Raw genomic sequence first — 19,887 nt, forward strand, 5'->3', positions numbered from 1 at the left:
ATGGAAATGTTACTAAATGAGCTGATGAGATACAGTGGAGTTTCTTGTCTGAAACAGAAACAAATTGAACGTAGTTTGTTATGCAAAGGCAGGGATAAGGACATACTACTTTCAGTGGAAGCTTTTATTTTGCTTAGGGGTCGACCATCATTTGAAGGAGCTTTTCAGCTCACCCTTCTTCCCCGTTGCCTCCATTGGGCACTAGAGGGACCCTAGAGTTTTCCAACCGATAGAAACATCTCGGCAGTATCCGGACAGGAGCGTTGCCTTTCCCAGCCACTTTAGCCTCAGTGTTTCCAAGGGAAAAGGTGGCAGAAAACTGTTCAATCGGTTGCTGAACATGCTCAGACTGCAAAAATCCCACTGGGGAAAGCGCTTAATGGGGCCATAGCCATATTTTCCATTGTTTCATCATCCTTGTTGGTGCTCGCAGCTCTTCCCATCATGAACAAATAAGAGCTGGCTTTGCCTCGACTGCTCTGTTCACTCAGCTAATGTTGTGACATTGGCACCGAGGCTTGAGTCACACTGTGCTTTTGAGAAATTAAATGTTTCCTTCCCCAGCCTGAAGTGAAGCCAAATACCTAAGTTGCCAACAACTGCAGCTCAATAAACTGTCAGAGGAGCAGCGGTGATTTGTTATTATAGCTATATAGTAAGAGAAGAATATGTATTGACAGAAGTTCCTTTTCAAACCAGACACAGTTTCTAATGAATCTGTTCTAAAACAGCAAGTGTGCTGACAATACAAAATTAGGAGCAGTTGCTGATGCACCCGAAGGCTGTGCTGCCATTCAGCAAGACCTGGACAGGCTGGGAAGTTAGGCAGAGAGGAACCTAACGGAGTTCAACAGAGACAAGTGTAGGGTCCTGAACCTGGGGAGGAACAACCCCAGGCACCAGCCCAGGCTGGGGCTGACCTGCTGGGGGGCAGCTCTGCAGAGAAGGACCTGGGCGTGCTGGTGCACAGCAAGGTGCCCATGAGCCAGCAGTGTGCCCTGTGGCCAAGAAGGCCGACGGCACCCTGGGGGGCATGAGGAGGAGCGCGGCCAGCAGGGCGAGGGAGGTGATCTCCCCCTCTGCTCTGCCCTGGTGAGGCTCATCTGGAGCGCTGTGCCCGGTGCTGGGCTCCCCGGTTCGGGAGAGACAGGGAACTGCTGCAGAGGGGCCGGCGGGGGCTACAGAGATGGTGGGGGGAGTGGGGCATCTCCCTGGTGAGGAAAGGCTGAGGGAGCCGGGCCTGTTCAGCCTGGAGGAGAGAAGGCTGAGAGGGATCTTATCAGTGTACACAAATCCCTTAAGGGCAGTGGCAGGAGGATGGGGACAGGCTCTTTTCAGCGGTGCCCAGCGGCAGGACAAGGGGCAACGGGCACAAACTGCAACACAAGAAGTTCCATCTGAATGTGAGGAAGCACTTCTTTACCCTGAGGGTGACAGAGCGCTGGGACAGGCTGCCCAGAGGGGCTGTGGGGTCTCCTTCTCTGGAAACATTCAAAACCCACCTGACACAACTCTGTGTGACCTGATCTAAGTGAACCTGCTTTAGCAGGGGTTGGACTGAATGACCTCCAGAGGCCCCTTTCAACCCTGACCACTCTGTGATATTGTGTAAAAAGGAGTACAGACATGTTGTTCCTTTTTCTTTTAGCAGGCAGGCAAAAATCCTCTGTGTTTGACTTACCAGACCTCCATACAGAGTTCCATATTTCAGCATGTCACAGCTTCACTATAAAGCTCATGGTTTATGAGGTTATGTAAAAATCTATTTTTCCTTTGTACAAAAATATTTCCCCACTATCTTTTAGTGGGATGATGCTTTTTGATCTCTGCATGAATATTTCTAATAAAAATATGTGCATGCATTTTAATATCTCTAACATAAATTATAAGGATTTTTCCTGTCTTAAAATGTCTAGTGTCAACACTGTTGTTGAATATTTAATGTAAAGTATAATGTAATTTGACTAGATAATTATCTCAGGGAAAATAGCAAATGCCACGTTGTTTTTTTCTGTTTATTTTTCATCATCTTTGATGGTTGTTTAAAGGAGAGCTGCAACTGAATGACTAACTTCCAAGATTCACCTTCTCTCTCTCTGCAGTCTGCTGCTGAAAAGAGACAGGCTGCTACCATACTGCATCTGAGCTAAAGGCATTGATTCCTCTGAGCTTTTCTCCGGTTTTTATATCACCCCTCTGATCTCTAGGAATGCCTAATGGACAGTGCAGTCTACTTACTGTACATGGTGTCTTTCCATTAAGATGTCTTTTCCACGATGCCCAATTCCAACAAAAGCATAAGGTCTCCTTTTTTAAAAAAAATTATAAGCTTTAAATAAATCTAATTTCCATTTGGATGAAGTGTAACTGTTTCTCCTTGATCAAGTCAACTGCTCATTCCCTCTCAGGGCTCCTTCTGATTAAGCTTTATGTAAGCCTGCATTCATGTTATCTAGGTGGTGAAAGAAAGGGCTTTGCATGGCCAAGTAGGCCTCCAAGCGGAGGCACAGAAGAAGACAGCAGGGGGAAGGCACTGCTGATCCTTGGGGTGCTGGGGACGCTCGTGCACATTCTTTGTGCACTGAACGGTTGTCTTTGCATCTGGCAGTCTGGAAGAAAGACTGCCTGCAGCAAATCCGTTCCCTCTGAAAGCGTCTCCTCTGGATGGATATACATCACCGATGGTGAGTAACCAGAGGGGAACATGACGGCTTTGTCCTCTCAGCAAGGTGCTGTTTCCTTTGCATGCCACTGATGTACAGATGAAATGCTAGAAGAGGGAAGCAGCAGTGGTGGGAAGTTCTCCCAAACAGCTCGAGGAGGACTTGGGAAAGGGACTGCGTCTGTAGCCTTGACTCACAGACACTTAAAGGAAAAGAACATTCCCTGATTTAGCAATACATAAAAATACTTAACAAAATTATTTGGCATCCCCAAGCCACTTTACTGGCATTATCATGGGACTGGAATATAATCCAGTGTAGTGGTTGTTGAGGGATGGCCACGTCTGTCTCGCAACTGAAGGAACAGAAGCAATGGTAGGGCCTACGTTTTCCTGAACTTGTGTTTTGCCCACCTAGTCTAAGACACATAAAGCCCAACTTACAGATATAAAATGCTCTAGAACACCTGCTAAAGTCCATGAAGAAAAAGAGCACTTAGTACTCCTGAAAATCGTGCTTGAAATCAAGCTGGGCACCTAAATTAGTGAGGCTTTGGAAAAAATATTGATAGGGTACTTGCTCAGAGTGGTGCAGCAAAATGAAAGAAAACTGAAATTAGTATTTGAAGTTTTGGCACTGCAGTATGGGTTACAGTTAGTGCGTGTTCTGGCACCCAGATATAAAGAAGAATAGCAATATTTATCTTTACTGGATGAAAGCATAGTAGCTGTTTCAAAAGTTGGTATTAGGCTAATACATACGTGACATAGAATTCCTGGTTAAGGTTCTGACAAACTGGCTTTTGCACATTGGTTTTTAACAAACCCATTAGCCTAACTTGTTTAGGAAATGGAAAAGGTAAGACGGTACCATTTTACTCTTTCATCTCCAGCAAAGGGAACTGAAACCAAGTGACACTGACTGAAGGGTGCGACGGGCCGAGGCTGCAGCTCCACCACCTCAGCGGCGCTGCATGATGGATGGCTTTGCCCTTGCCTGCTTTATGGAATACGGAAACAGTAATGGATGTCCTGAGGGGCTGAGGGGGAAAGTTCAGTTTGAAAAGCTGGCAAGTGACATAGTAATAGGATCTCTGTTACTGCCGGATTCCGGGAGATGGCTGGAGAGCTCGGCCCTACGAGACCACAGTAGGTGAGCTAGCAGGGTGCAGCCTCGGAGGTGCCGTAAACGCGGTTTTTCACCTCTCTCACCATTATCCGTTCTCTTCCCCCAGAGGGGAAGGGGATGTTCGGTTGAGCTGAGCCTCGCACCGCCGGAAGACCCAAGCGCCATCAGGTGAGGGGCTCTCGGGGTGCTTTTCTAGACGGCGGGACGATGGCCCCGCGGCAAGGCAGGGTGACACCCGCTGGGCCGCGGGCCGGCCCCAGGGCCGGGACCGGCTGCCGCCGAGCCCCGCAGCGGCCGAGCCCCGCTCCCTGCCAGACGGCCCCGCGCAGGTACGCGGCGGCCGCGGGGCCCCTCCGCAATGCAGGGGCCGCTGCGGGCGGCGGGCAGGGCGCGGGGCGGGGCGGCGCGAGGGGGCGGCCGCGAGGGGGCGGCGGCGACGGGCCGGCCGCTGCTACCGCCGCCGCGGGGGCCCTGCGGGAGCGGCGCCGGGGCCGGGGCGGGGCCGGGGGCGGAGGAGGGGGGCGGGTCCCGGGGGCTCGCGGCGCGCAGGCGGCCGCGTCCCGGCGACAGCCCCGAGAGCGGCGGGGCGGGCTGAGGTGGGCACGGCGGCGGCGGCGCGCCCTCTCTCTGCCCCTCGGCGCGTCCCGGTGCCGGCAGCCGCCGCGGCGCTCAGGTAAGGACGCTCCCGAGGCCCCAGCCGCCGTCCCGCTGCGGGCGGGCTGTCGCCGGGTGCCCATCGGAAGAGGAGGAGGTGAAGAAAGGACGGGACGGCCCGTGGCCGCGGGGAGGGGGGCTGGCGCCCCTCGGGGGGGTGGGCGCGCACCGGCCGCTGGGGACCGCTGGGGGCCCGGGCCCACGCGCGCTCCCTCAGGCGGGCGCGGGCTGCGGCGGGGGGCGCCGCGCCCCGGCCGAAGTTTGCAGCGGGTCGGCCCCGCGGACCGCCCGGAGCCGTGGCCGGAGGTACGGGAAGGGGGCGGCCCCCCAATAACGCCTCTTCTGCCTTCATAGGGGCGGTGGGCTCGGGCCCAGGGCCTGTCAGGGTGGTGAGTATCTCTAGACGGTAAAACCCTCTCAAGGATGTCACCTCCTGTCCTCTCCTGCCCCCGCCCCTAAGCTCCTCTGAAGGGACCTGTAAGGCTGAACAAAGGGCGCTGTGTGAGACCGGGGGGTGCGATGGTTGCAAGCGCTTTTAATTTGCTTTGGGGAGGTTAAAAATTACAAAAGAAAAAGAAAAAGAAAAAAAAGCCATTCCCTGTATTGAATGGATCAGCCGTGTAGAGGAAACAACTGTGCACGGGGAGGCTGGTAACCGCAGTGAGGCGGTGGAGAACAAAGCCTTTTTATGTAAGAGAAAATTATGCAAAATGTGCCCCGCTTGAACTGCTGCAGGTACAAGCCGTGAGCGTATGCAGCTCTGTGGTGCTGTAATGTTGCACCGAATATCATCTACCAAATAAAGACTGCTTGCCTCAGTTTGTTGCGTATATGTTTGAGACACTAATTGCAACCTGGCGTATGAGTAAAATATTCTTTATGAAACACCTCTGGGAGAGAAGGGGGTGTGTCGCATGCCGGGAGAGTTGCTTTCTGTGTGTAAGGTACCGACATCATTTATTTCCCCGTGCTAAGCAGGAACTTTCAGGTTTCCTCTGAATAAAGATACACTCCAATTCATCGGTGGATTTTCATGTAGGCTTCTTCCCGGTATGAAGTAGCAGGCTTTCTCGTGTAAGTGGCCATTAGCATGAAATCATGCAGTAGAATGGGATGTATACATATGCATTTTCAAAGTCTTATTTATTCTAAGTCTCTAACATCCCTTTTCATAATTTGTTGTGTGTTTGTGGTTGTGTCAATAAGTGTTACTCCATCCTTTCTCAAAAAATCATTTGCTGTCCAGCATTTGCGCTGCTTGCGGTTCAGAAAACCTGTCCCTTTCATTTTCAGAAGGGTTCTTTCTTGCCAGATTGAAGCACATATCCTTTATGTTGTTTTTTCCCATTTCCTCCCCAAACCTTTGTTTTCCATCTGTGAAAGAACCTGTTTCTTTTCACCTGTGCTGGTTTAGACTTGCAGGGATGTCTAGACTACAGATCTCATAGCCCATGCATTGAAGAAGAGGCTCAGCTGCAGAATTCTGTTTATTTTCTACAGCTTCTCTCACTTCCCTCCCGACTGGATGATGTGATCACAGCATCTCAGCCCTTCCTGTGAAGAGAGGGAGTATGTGCTGAGAGCATTGTCTAGTGAAGTTACCCCTGCCGTTACTTCATAGATCACTGAGAAGTGATTCACCAACAATGAGAGAATGGGCACCTTCCCTGCGTGTGCTAAAATCTCTCTTCAGTTAGCACAGAGACGTTCTGGTTAAGTTTGTGGATGGGTGTGTGTTTCTGGTGCTAATGTTCTGAAAGTCTGATGTGTAGAATGGAGACCAAATTCACCCATGTAAGCATCTAGGTCTAGGAACTGCTGGATTCCTCACTGCGTATTTCATTTCACTCATTTGCAAAACACTGATGATGCACTCAGTAGTGGGCAAGACCCCCATCTTAATATGGTACCAGTCTCCTGGAGCTCAGGCATTTACAGGTGAGCTAAACTAGTACACTGAAAATAATCCCGGTGGCTTAGTGAGTCCGTTCAGTGTGGAAATGGAACATGCAGGTGAGCCCTGGTGCAGTAGGACTCTGGGAAGAGGGGTAATACCAGCAGTGAGGAGCAGTGCCGTAAGCTCTCTCTCTTTTTCTCAGCTTTTACCCAAGGGACAGGGCTTGGTTAATGGAACTTTACAGTGTGTTGCACCCATATTGCACGTTGCCTGTGGGTGTTTGAGAGAAGCCAAAGAGCTGTCATCCTGAGAATAAAAAGTTGCTGTTCTTCTGTGGAGAGTTCTAGCATGCTTTGAGCATGGAGGACAGTTCGTTGTGCTTATAATGCAGTTTGTTATATAAAAGCAGCATTTGCGCCCTTGATTTAGAGATCTGATGTAATTGTTATGGTATGTTATATCAGTACCCACTTAGCTGTGCTCTTTAAATATGTTCTGACAATAAAGAAAAAGTTGTAATTTAATGACCTCTGAGGTGCTGTGCCTAGGCACGAGTGATCTGATCACAGTAGTCCCTAAGACTTGCTACAGTCTATAGGTTAAAAATTCCCTTGTCGCTAGATGTTTTTCCAGAAGCATACCTTTCCTTTCAGCCTGTGTTGTGCTGCTTTCTGTATGAGTTACCGTTTGCTAAACCATATATCCGGATTCATGGGGGGGAACATTTGCTACATGTACTGACACCAGAGCAGGATCTGGCCCTGAGTTCACTTAACAGTTGTCTGAGCCATGGAAATCACTAGAAATACCTAAACACAGTGGTGGTGTGGGTGGGTGAGGCCCACTGCAGACTCTGCTGGACTGTTTCAGCTATCACCCCCCAGATGTGGGATGCCATACACATGTGTTGGAGACAGATTTGTTTCCTTAAAAGGGTGGGAAGAGGGAGAAGTCAAAATGAATTTAGGTTGTGAGGACTTTATGATGATGGCTTTCAAAAATTTGCTTCTTTATTACTACAAGCTCTGCAAAGTCACAGGGTACTGACAGAACTTGTAATGGAGCTGCAGCATCTACGAGATCTGAAATCTGATCAGCCATGATGGGACAAATGATGGTTAGCTTAAGAAAAAGGGGTAAAAAACATCTCAGACAGTGCTTCTCTATTAATTGTGGGTGAGCCCAAAGGCCTGAGTTCCTTAGAAATCTTTCACCTGTAGCACGGGCAATGGTGGTGCTGAAAACTGATCTGGTATAACCTTTGGCTCACGGCAAAAGAAAAAACCCACCCCTAGGCTTTGTTGAGGTTCCCCAAAGAGGTGCTCCTGCCTGCAGGACATTTGTAGCTGAACTGAAGCCTTACCTAGAAAAGGATCAGGGAGCATTGCAGTTAACATGCATACAAATGAGTAACAGCCAGAAAACAGTCACTAGGTGACTTCCCAAGGTCCCTTCTAGACTGAATTAGCTGATGATCTGGGTATTTTGTTTGTGTGCTACCTTAATGTCCGTGTGTGTACTTGATGAGGAAATAAAATTCTGCATGTGCCAATAAGTAGAATTTTCCCCTGAGACTCAAGGATGCTTGTTTTGGTCCATCTTGATTTATTCAGTTGTTTAAACACAAGCTTAACTGCCCTTGAAAGTGAGCCTTAAGCATGCTTAGAAGTTAAGCGTATTTCTAATGGAAAAGGGAATGTTTTTGCTTAAAAGGGAAGGAGTGTAAATTCAGGATATGTGGGCTCACTGGTGAAAAACCCTTGATGGTGTTCGGTGGTGCCGAGTACCTCCAGAGAAAGCACAGAAATGAACAGTGTTCCGTGAAACCACAGCATTGTTTATTCCTCCCCAAACACACATGCACACAGTAAGGGAGATTATGGGTGGGTCTTTACATGTTTAGGGCTTGTGCTTTTTCTTCCATTCTTTTGCTTCACGTGCAGGTGTGCTTATTAGCAGCAGTTCTGTAGAGCATCTCAACAAGTAACAAAAACCAGCATGAGACTGATTTCCATAGGGTGGAGCTGATTTAGAGGATTGGCGCTGGAAACAGAGGTGTTGTTTTAAGCTGCCTGCCTCAGTAGTGGAAAAAGCTTTTATTTCATGGGTAGGTTTAATCACAAGTTATGCTACTAAACTATAGGAGGGTGTTTTAAAAGGAGATTCAATGTGACACTTGTAATTGCTTTCTAGGTATTGGAGGAAAGGACTGATGTATCAATAGGGTTAATTTGGTTTGCTGTGGGCACATGGGTTGACTGTGCTAGCTGTTAAGAAGATTTGAGGTCTTGATTGACCCATTTTAGTTTAACACTAATTGTTCGCTGCTGTATTAAGGAGAAAAGATGAGCTAATGCTGTTGCTCCTTATGGTTTTACACTCACTGCTGTTTTTCCCTGCTGCAGTCTTGCAGATGAAACTGATCTTTGTTCTTTTATCTTGGCTGGGGAGGTGGTGAGGAGCTCCTCACAATCATTCAAAATGATAATGAAACAACAGTTTCAGAGTGTCAGTGTTTGTACTCAGTATCTTGCAGCATTGTTAGGGTGCTAGTTTGAAAGGAATTATGGTGAAAAGGGGAGGACTGGGCAACCTCAGGAATATAAAGATTTATCAAATCTATTTTCTGTATTCTGTGAGACAGGTTAGTGCTGGTTGATAGGCTTGACAAATGTTACAGTATACTGTTTCTCTTTTAGCATTTTTCTAACCGTTTTTCTAATTTTCTGTGGTGTAATAAGTATTTGTATATTTTAGCACATGGTGTCCATCTTGCAGATAAAATATACATACATGTATGTGTATTTGTATGTTCATATACTGTAAGGGAGACAGCAGCCCTATTGCAAGCAAGAGTGTTAAGTGGAGAAAATCAATATAACTGTGTTGAATTCATTGAATCTGCACCTGACTCGCACCATCTGGAAAAAGACAATGCCTCTTTCTATCCTGTTTTCTCATTATTGAAAATCTCGGATACTTTTCTCCTTCAGGAAAATAAAAGTTATGGATATGTACGTAGAATTCTGCCCCTCTGGCAAATTCTGCTCCTTCATTTACAGCTGGCACTCATGGGTATGTGAATTGGAGGAGTATTTCTTGTCGCATGTTGGCGAAGCCCCTGGCAAGAAGTAGGAGGAGTTTTCTGTTATTACTTCTACTAGCTGTAGTGCAGTTAGATCACAGTAGCTTCCACTGAGTTGAGTCTATGAAAACTTAGTATTCTGTTTGTGAAACTTGTCATTTTGTCCTCTGAGGGAGATTTAAACTAAATTTCAATAACCATTTGCAAAATTACTTGTATTTAAACTGTACGCAACCTCTGGATAAATAACTTTAAAAAAAACCCCAACAAACAACAACAAACCACCACAAAACCAGCAGTCCAATCATGCCAGCTAACTTGGCAGCATTTAATTATAAGACCTATTGATTCAATTAACCCTATTTTTTCACTTTATTTTCTGGAGGGAATGATAGGGTCTGGTTTCTGGTTTAAACTAGGATCTGTCAGTTCTATTTTGAGGAACATACATTATCTGTTAGAAGAGCTGCTACACCGTGCAAAACTTGCCACTTTTCCAGAGGTTCTGATCTTGGATGAACAAAGTTAGAAAATATCTCAAAATGAGAACGTAGAGTAGGGATATTATAAAAGTTCAGAACAGTTAGGGTTGTGCTTTTGAAAACTCCAGCCTTGGTCCAAATTTGGTACAGAGATGAACAGTAGAAAGTGCTGTAGACCTTCAAAAGTGAACTGGGTGCTTTACTACTGGGCCAGAAACCCGGATCTGCTGGCTGTGGGCGCAGATCAACATTGATTGGCCTCCTTCCCTACATAGCTCAACCGTGGTATTGTCCAGGCTGTGCCCGGAGAAACTCTGGCTGGATGCAAGGTAGGGCTAAGTGTCTGTCTCTCTTTTTTTTATTTTTTTTGTGTGTGTTCTCCTTATTTTCTGTGGATGGTTTCTGTACAAGTTGTTAAGCCAGTGCAGGCAGTTTCAAGGTGCCAGACCTTAAGTGCAAGGACCCCCTTAACCTCTGGGAAAGCTCAGAGACTGAGTGGAACAGTGAGGAAAGCCTCTTTTCTGTGTTTGCTGTGAAATGGGCTGAAAGTGTGTGTTCAAAATCCTTTTTAAGGGTTCAGGTCTGGATCTGAATGCTGGTTAGCTGGGGAAAGCTGGTTAGCTTGTTTTAGCTAACCAGCTCTTTTTGTGCCGAGCTACTCTGTTTTTGGCAGCAGCCTTTTTGTGACTGGAGCGAAGATCTGATCCCCTCATGGGGAATTCTGTCTGGACCTGAGGTTGTACACTGCAGTATAACGGCTCCCAATGGAATGTTAACATGATTCCACTGTCCCCTGGCCGATGTGGGACGGAGACCCTACAGCCTTTTAAAGCCCCTGTCCTGTTCTTGCAGCTGCTTCCACGTGATCTGGTAAGATGTGCTTGGGCACCCATTCCTGTTCTGGCCATGTGGTATCACTCAACGCGGAACTGCTACCTTTGTTTGAGCTACTGTGACTGTGGCTTGATTAACAGCAGCTGTATGTTCACGTGCAGGGTGCCTCTCACTGACAGATCCCTGTCTGCTGGTGCCTGACGTGATTTTCAGGTGTCTCAAGCTGCTGTTTGGTGGTTGTGTTGCAAGGCGTGCCAGGCAGGCTGCTCCTGTTTGCAGCAAGGCTGTGTTCTTGCAGTTAGGTATTCGCCTGCTTCCTTTGAGTCACGCTGAAATCAATACTGGCTTTTGTTTCCCTCAGCAATTAGAAAATGTTCAAGAAGGCTGAGGAAAAAATCCAAGGGCTCAAAAAGGGAGAGATGCAGGGTTAGAGTTGAATGGTTTGCAAAGGAAAAGGAGAGTAGAGCTTGCACTAAGGGTGGTCTGGGTGTTGGGTCATTCACATCCCGTGCTGTTTGTCAACCTGTAGCTTAGGATGGGAGGGAATCGGAGGTGGAGCCAGCTGTGCTGGCACCAAGCTGCCTCCTGACTTGCAGAATTACCCTGCCCTCCTTCCCCTGCTCCCCTGTGCCTGTATAAGAAAACATGTGGTGCAGGGAGATACCCACAAGAATAGGAGAGAGGTTTCTGAATTAAGAGAGTCAGCTCCTCCAGATTTGTATCAGAGTTGTTTTTGATTTCTAGTGATTCAGTCAGGGCAGAGTCTGGCCCTAACGATGCTCTTCACAGGCTGTCAGCATGCTCAGAATACACCTGTGAGTTAGTGTACATGTTACCAGGAGTCCAGAGCAGACCTGACATTCAGTGTTGGGGCTAAGCGTCTCTGGAAGGACAGTGGCAAGGTAGTGTTTTGTCCCCGTCCCTGTCTTTTTCTAACATGATTGATTTGATGTCCCGTAAAGAAAGTCTCCCCCAGGAAAATGATGAAGAAACCCATGAATCAAGAGGAAGGAACTGGTATATTTCTTTTGGTTAGGAGATAAAATATGTATATTTCCTGAAGTAGTAGAGGGAAAGTTGGCAAACATATGTGAAAGAATAATTTAAAAAAAAAAAAGAGAGAGAGAGAAAAACAAACAAACCTCTGTGTGTGTGTGAACAGTTAATAACATGATTCATTCCAAAGAGCAAGGGATAGAATGTGGTAAATAAGAGCTTTCATTCCACGTTGTTCTGCAAAGTTAAGCTTTTTGGGGTATAGAGAGCTGGTTGTGCCTCTGGGTAAGACTTAGCAAAATACTCAATGTAAGCATTTAATATTAACCAGTGCTATCCGTTACAGCATATAATAAATTTATGTCTAAGTGAGTAAAAGGCATTGTGTAATATGAAAAATGAATATCTATAACTTCATATTCCACATAGTTTGCCAAAATTAGCATCAGTGATTTATAGATAAGACCTAAAATCTGTTAGGTTAGACCATTTTAAATGGCATGCTACTAGTGTTGCTTAAAACACTGTCAGTATTTTGAATGCGAGATTAAAAATATAATACTTTTGAATGTGCCTTTCAATATGAATAGTTGAGAACTTTTTAGTGGAATGTGTTTGGAAAAAAAAAAAAAGTGTAGTCAAATTCCATTCGCTTAGAATGATGAAACTTTTTATGGGCAAAACCCCTGAATTCAGTGAGGCTTCCCACCCTTTTTTTTTCTCCTTCACTTGTTTTGGTCCACTGTACACTTGCAGCATCACTGTTAGCAATAAGTGGAATTAATAATATGTTGCAAAGCTTTAATTGATAATTACAAGGATTCAGAAGTTAGAAACAGAATTTCTCATTTTACCTTATTTATGATATTGATTCTTCAGATGCTTGAATGGTTGTGTTTGTTTAGATGGTAACGCTGGTATCGGCATGCCAGCACTGACGTGCTTTATGTGCTTTATTACCTGTAATTACCAACAGGGACAGAGTCAATCAAGCCTTTCTCATCAGCTGTCCCTGCAGCTCTGGAGTTCATTTAGGGACTGACTTTTGGGTGTGTGCTGACTCGTGCAGGTGCTCCCAGCATTGTGTGATGTGCACCGATCGGCTGTAGTCATGGGGTTTTTCTGTTCTTTGGTTCTTCTGGACTAAGTTGTTTTTGAAACCCTCATCAGAAGCTCAGGCTTTGAGACACAAAGCCAGGTCAGTATCTGCTGAAACAATGCCTTATGCCTTGCTTTGAGATCTCTTTATCAACTTGATTCTACTTGTTGTCTTGCAGTGCAAATAAGCATGTATGCTGCTATTTATGAGAGAGTAGCCCTTGATTGTAACTAATTTTTTCTTTTAAAAGATGCTGACAGTGGCAGAGTTTAATTGGTAAAGGTGTGTACCTTTCTGAGCCAGCAGATAAAAATGCTACAGGTTATTTTAAGGCAGATACTCCTTTTCATGGGTGGGGTCATGAATTTTCTGTTTTCTTCCAGCAATGGGGACAAAGCAACATGGTGATGGTGACAGCTGTACTTTAATTAACTTGTTTACACTTAGAATTAAATGTTCTAGAACCAATTTTTTTTTTTTATAGCCTGTTACAAGCAGGAGGAGGGAATAAGTACTTGGGCAAAAATATTGGGCAAACCTAATGTTTTCCATGCTTCAGGACGTGAAGCTATGTTTACTACTAGGATGAGAAAGAGCTGTTTCCTTGAAGACATGGTATTGCACAGTTGACATTATGGGTCCTTTCTCTGAAATACCTCTGGCTATGGTCAGCACCAGGTGATTTGTCTTGCCTATACTGGTCTGCCATTCTCAGGTGAATTCCAGTTCTGAAATTTCAGTCACTTGGAAGATCTGAGTTATTTTTGTTTCTAATTCATTTTATATACTATATAAAGTAGTATTTTTTTTCTGAAGAGTGTCGAATTTTCTTATGAATTTTAGATTATAGCCAGATCAGTCCCAGTGACATTGCTTATGCCAATGTGCAATGGACTGAGTGATCTCTCTGTGTACTGGGGTGGGAAAGAAAATGAATATTTTAGATGCAGTGGGGTTTTTTTTTGTGTTTTCTCTGGCAATGTTTTGGTAACTTTCTCTCACTTGCCTAACAGAGAGGGAAAGTAAGTGAAAAATGAGTTTTCTTCCAATAGGGGAGTGAACTCTGCATGCATTAAAAAGGCAAAAAGCAAGGTTAAAGGCATGTGTTGTTTTTATTTGAAAAACTAGCTGTGGAGGCTTGTTTCAGCTGTAGCTGGTAGGTTTCAGAGCTGACGCAACAGTAGGAATACAATTTGCCTGTCTAGGATTTCCAGAGACTGTTGAACAACAGATATGAAGAAGCAGCTGCCTCCTTATGTTCACCTCTTCCCCATCCAAACATGATATAAACATAACTTTCTTTTGGATTCTGTTCCTCTCATGCCTTTGCAGTTGGAAAGTCTGGTGTATTTATTGTTTGCTCTACTGCCCTTACCTGCAGGCAAGGCATGATCTAGATTAAAGTGTAATCCTCCTAGATTAGTAAACAAGCCCTGCCCCATGCCTGTGTCACTAAGCAGATGAGTAGCTCTCTGAAGAATGTTCTGAGGCTTGCAAAAATGATTTCTAGCAGAAACCTTCCTTTTAAAATATAGTAAAATATGCAAATAGTCAAACAAGCAAGCAAGTGTGCCTCTATAGAATAAAGGTGCTCAGTCTTTAGTCACTTGTTAATATTTTGCTTTCCATGATGGATTTACTTTGCAGCTGAACTTGAAAATCCTTCACAACTGTGAGTGGTACTAGGCAGTTTTCCCTTCCACTGTAGCTTTGCCTGCATTTAAGTGTTTCTGTCTTTCCATTTGATGCTTTTAGTTTAATCACTCATTTTGCATTGAAACATAGCTCTGGGCAGAGCTTCACATAAGAAATCTACTATATAGATGAAACTGTGGAAAAAAGAACTTGCGATATTCTCCTGCTGGACCTTGTTTTGAAATGAGGAGTTGCTCCTCTCCTGGAGAGCTTACAGGAGTCTTGGATCATGGGCAAGACAGCCATGGGGTGGGCAGCATGTGCTAGCTGGTGGGGCTCTGGGCTAGTGGTGAGAGCCTCTGGCATGTCCATCACAGGTGTGCTGTTGGGTTTTTTTTTAGCTTGTCCTGTTTGCTTAGGTCCTGATCCACAGTAGTACTGGCGAAGCTCTTCTTGGCTTGGAAGTGATTCCTGTGGGGAATTTCTGGGCAAATTTCAGCCTTGTCTTTGCAAAATCATCCTCTCTGTATCCCCCAATAATTTGATTAGGACCTGACGTCCCCATAGGCAGTGCAGTCCTAGGGCACCTACAGACTGTGCTAAGGGCTGCAGGCTGCTGGAGCAGCCTCTGGGCAGTGGCTCTGCTGGGTACTGTGTTTATACCCAAGCCTGGAAAACCGTGTTCCTGGCTGCTGGGGCAGAGTAGACGTTTTTGCCTTGTGTGTCTGCTGAGCAGGAGCAGTTGCTGTTCCTTATCCTACTAATTCTCAAGGACAGTGTGAGGATCAAGCCTGACTCCCTGGAGCTCCGAGCACGGAGCCTCCTTCCATACACTGGGAAGAGTCGCAAGGTCTTTTTTTTTTTTTTTTTTTTTTTTTTGCTGTAGCAGAGATCTGTTTCCCCCACCCTGTTTGAGAAATATTGAGACAATTTTGCTATGCATGTCCAACAAACCTGGTACTTGTATATAACCAGCCTGAAACAGTTTCCGAAAACTGCCTTCTGCAAGTGCCCAAGTAAATGTTTCCTGGGTTTAAGCTGAAATGTGAGATGCCTTATGCAAACGAAGTCTTAGTGCGATTATGGGAACCAGGAGAAGCCTTCCAGTTTGGTGGTCTTGGATGTGGTCTCTTGGCAGCCAAGGCTTATCTCAGCTGGTGCTGGGGGGATCCTGCACCTGTTTGCTCCCACGGTGCCTGGTCCTTGCCTGACCCTGTGGCAAGCCAGGTCAGTAAGTTGAGCCAGGGCAACGTCAGTGCTGTGCAAAAATGACTTTATCATTTCAGCTCTCTAAAATGCTCGAGTGCTGGTGAAGGGAAGGGGCAGGAATGTGTATATGAGAGCTGGAAGGCCTTTACCTGTCTGAAAGACAGGGATTTTAAGGAAGCTAACGTGCCATTTTGAAAATAAAGATCACAGGATCCAACTTCCCTGAATAGCTTGTGTTGCTTCCTAAAAGACGTCAAATTACACTGGTTGTGAAGTTGCCTAGTGCTATTTGAATAATTTGCTTTTTGTGTAAATGGTCCTGTTCTGGAAAACTTCTCTCTTACCTTTAAATTCTTCGGGTGGTGGTTTGGTGTATGGTTTTTTTTTTGTTTTTGTTTTGTTTTTTTTTTTAATAAGTGAAGGACGCAAGGTACAGAGTTACAGTGAAAATGTTGCACTTGGCTCCCTTCCTATTAACAGAAATACAGTTGGTGCAGTCTTTTGCTGGTAGTCACAGGGAGATATGTATGGTAATAAACAGCCCTTCTAGGCTTTCTGCTGCAGGCTCTGAACATTGCTGTGCTGCAGCTGACTGGCTTGCAATAAAGCCCTTGCCTGTGTTTTTAATGAAGGACTGTCCTGAGGTAGAAATTGCCTTCCTTGGAATTAGAGGAGAGGAGGAGGGATGTGTGTTGTGAGGAAGAACTAAGCCAGGAAACACCTGGCAACCAGATGGTCCCTAGCATGCTGCATCATACCCACACCTTCATTAAGGATTACTGTGGCTGTCTCTGGGTAATAGATTTAGAGGTTTGGGGTCACAAAGAATTAGAAAATTGTAGCCAGTTGCAATTAAACATAAGTTATTCTTAGAGGACAAAGAACTGAGCTGAGCTGAAAGCTGAATTAGAGCTACTTGAAACGTTAGGGCTCAAATACTATGGGTGGTATTTTCTAGACAACTGACAAAAGAGCCCATACACTTCAGTCAGGGGCACAAAGCAGCCCAGGGTGGTGGCAGGTGGGCTGGAGACAGCAGAGCTGTGAGCAGTGGCTGTAATGTGGAACTGGTATTATTCTGCTTTCTGAGGGCAGCATTATGTACTTTTGTCTGAATATTTATGTATGCAACAGATAAGGGTTGCTCAGACCATTAGTAGGATAGGACTGTGTGGTTTGCACTATAAGCCTGACTCAGTATCTTATACTAATGTTTTACCTGTATTTAATTTTGTTTGATATTTCCCCTTCAGGGCGTCTGTCATCCAGAAAGGGCAAACTCAAAGTTTTTTAAAGTTTCAAGTGAATTGTGAGAGTATTGGTAGGGAAGCAGAGCTATGGGAAGAACTGTGCTAGCACACAAACCCTTTCATTGTTGGTGACCAGTCAGTGGCAGCAGTTGGTGGCATGTAGTGGGTCAGGAATTCAGGCTGGCTCAGGTGGATGCACAGAAGTGAACGTTAGGAAACTGTTCTCCCTCCTACATACCCTGTACTCACATGACTACTCTGGCAGGTAGAAGGGGTACGGCAGTACCGACATGTGTGGGTAGGTTTTGGTGTGCTCACTGCTGCATTGGAAGATGGGAGATGCCTCTTCCTGAGGAAGCTGTTTCTGTGAATCGGTGGCTCTTGTCTCCCAGCTCTTGCTGAATATGGGACCGATTGATACCGTCTTGCACTGCTAACCTGCTTACAGCCCAGCTTTGAAAGATCTTTTGGTTCTTTGTGGGAATAACAAGTGAAGAAAAAACTTTGCTAGTCCAGGAGCTGTGTAAACTTTAATTGCCTTCCTTACAAACACTTTGGAGCATCCACAGGAAGTTTGAATAGGTTGTTCATTACCTCAGGTTTTGTGGCGTTGATGGAATAATCAGTGTCACTGGCTTTTATCCTGTATATTCTTTGAGCAGCTTCTTTGCAGACAGTATATCTCTTGTCACTTTCATACTAAAATGTTGATAAGTACAACTTGAAAACACTTATTGAAATATCTCTTTAATTACTTGTTAATGTTGTTACCAACACCTATTGTAAATTTCATGCAGTGGGTTCTGAGGAATCCATCTCAAAAAGCTTCAGTTTTTTAAGGCTGCTGCCTGTGAGATTGGTTCTGCAGCTGAGATCCTTGTTAAAGATGAGCTAACTTGCATTATGGAATGCAAGTGTTTATATTTTATTAAAGACAAGCCAAAGGCACCCTACCACATGATACAGGGCAGCCACATGAATATGGAACAACTCTGTCTTGAAAGGGTGTATCGAGTTGTTCAGTAAGTCTTTTCATTTTCTAACATTTCTGAATCTGAAAGACTGTATGATATTTCTTATTTTACCCTTGGGAGAGGAAAAATAAATCTACTCAGTTCCTGAAAGCTACTACCCCAGTTTAGGCAGTCCTTACATTAACAATTTGTTATCCAGAGAGGCTCGAATTTCCTTTTGTTACGTGTTGATGTGCTTCAACCAATGCAAAATGCCACAGCAGCAACTTGGCAAGAAGAGCAAGGGGAACGTGCCTGAAGGATTTACTGTGCTGCTGTTGGTTTTCCCCTGAGAGGAGCCCAGCTGTCTTGAAGCTGAAATTAAAATGTAAATCCGAAAATAGGCATAATTAGGGTACTTCCTTTAGACAATGTCTGGTACAGGCAGCTTCTGGTTTTGGGAGTGTGCAGTTTTTTTCAGTGAAGACGTGTTTGAGGAGTGGATGATTCAAGCTGTGTTGGTGCTCTCCAGCTTGAGGAAGTTGTGACAAAGAACAGAGCCCAAGTTCTTTTACCCCGCCAGTCATGCTGCTGTAGTTTACAAACCTGATGAAGACTTGTAGCTCTGAATGTACGGAATTACTGCTTTAGTAACGAGCAGAAGGTGCTGGTGCGGATCCTGTTGCAATCTTGCATGGTATTTTGCCGAGTTGGGATGGAGAGCTCTTGGGGTGCCTCATCTTAGCGGGGGCTGCCATGGGCCTGCTAAAGTGCTAAAGACCTCTGTGAACTGGGCTGTGAGGGGGCTTGCCTTTGGTTGGAATCTTTATTTTGGCTCTGCTGGACTTGCGTTAGTCCTTGAAAGCAGCATATTTTGCAGAAACATTGAAAGCAGAAACCCAGGCACAATAACCTCATTTTTGTTGGGGAGTTTGAGTTAGTTGTAACAACGTGTGGAACTTGCTGGAGGCCTGAGCATGTATGAAGCAGTAAGAGAGAGCTGGAGCTAAGTTTTGGTTGGAATGGGCCTGGAGAAGCAAGCCGGGACTTATTCCCAGCTGGAAGCTGGGCGGCTGTGGTGTTTGTTGTTCTCTGTTGGGGTTTTGGCACCTGCTTTCACACCAAATCAGCTGTTGAGAATGTTGTATGTCTGTGTAAAGGTGCTTAGAGCTCTGTGTGTGTGTGTGTCTGACAACTCTGGCATATTTGCTTCGTCGGTGTTTAGCTTTTTTCTTTATTTCTTTATTCCCTGGAAGACTTGTGGTGTAATTGTGTAGGGGATGTTAATGACAGAATAGTTTCAAGACTCCAAACTTATACCCACTTAGTAGTAGTAATTATTGTTTATATTACTTTGCTTGGGGAATGTGATGAAGTACTTTGCCTTATTGGGGTAAGTTTGATAGACATTAATGGTCTGAAGAGATCTTAAATGGTCTTGAGTTTTATTGCTAAGGCTGGCCTACAGTTTCAAACCAGAAAAAGACCCCTTTCAGCCTGGCTTTTTAACGGTGTTATGAAGTGGTGGTGTGTTTGATTTAATCATGGTCCTGTCAGTTGATGTTTAAATTTGATGGCTCAGAGACATGAATAATGTTAGAACAGTGCTTTAAAATATTGGTTTTTTCACATTGTCTAGCTTAACAGATGAAAAACCCGCAAACTAGTGAGGCAGAAAACAGAGCAGATGTTCATTTTCCTTTTTCCATACTGAAAAAGCTGTAGTTCAGTTTTGGTTTTGTCATTTAGATTTTTATGGTGACAACTGGTGAAACTATGCTGTATGTCAGTTGGAAAAGTACATCTTTATAAAATGTCGTTTGAGATACTGGAAAATGCCTGGCTGGGCTAATGCTGTCATTTATTCTAAGCAAATGTCTTTGATACTTTCTGTGATCTCCAGGAGTCATATGACAGTTTACTTTAAATCCTGTATTCATGAATCATGAGCTATGACTCAGGGTTTCTTTTTTGTTTCTTTTTTGTTTCTTTTTTGTTTCTT

General features: G+C 45.1%; 1 protein-coding gene across 34 annotated transcripts in view; it reads left to right on the plus strand.

Annotated features, from left to right (window-relative positions):
• The first annotated feature begins 4,325 nt into the window (after positions 1 to 4,325).
• The window catches only part of MAP2 (microtubule associated protein 2), a 235,905-nt gene continuing 220,343 nt past the window's right edge, over positions 4,326 to 19,887 (plus strand). For all 34 annotated transcript variants that reach the window (XM_040603928.1, XM_040603949.1, XM_040603951.1 and 31 more), the window contains exon 1: positions 4,326 to 4,464. The gene's annotated coding sequence lies outside the window, so the exon portion shown is untranslated. The remainder of the gene's footprint in view (positions 4,465 to 19,887) is intronic.

This window comes from Falco naumanni, chromosome 8 (genome assembly GCF_017639655.2).
Source record: "Falco naumanni isolate bFalNau1 chromosome 8, bFalNau1.pat, whole genome shotgun sequence".
Classification (NCBI taxonomy): domain Eukaryota; kingdom Metazoa; phylum Chordata; class Aves; order Falconiformes; family Falconidae; genus Falco; species Falco naumanni.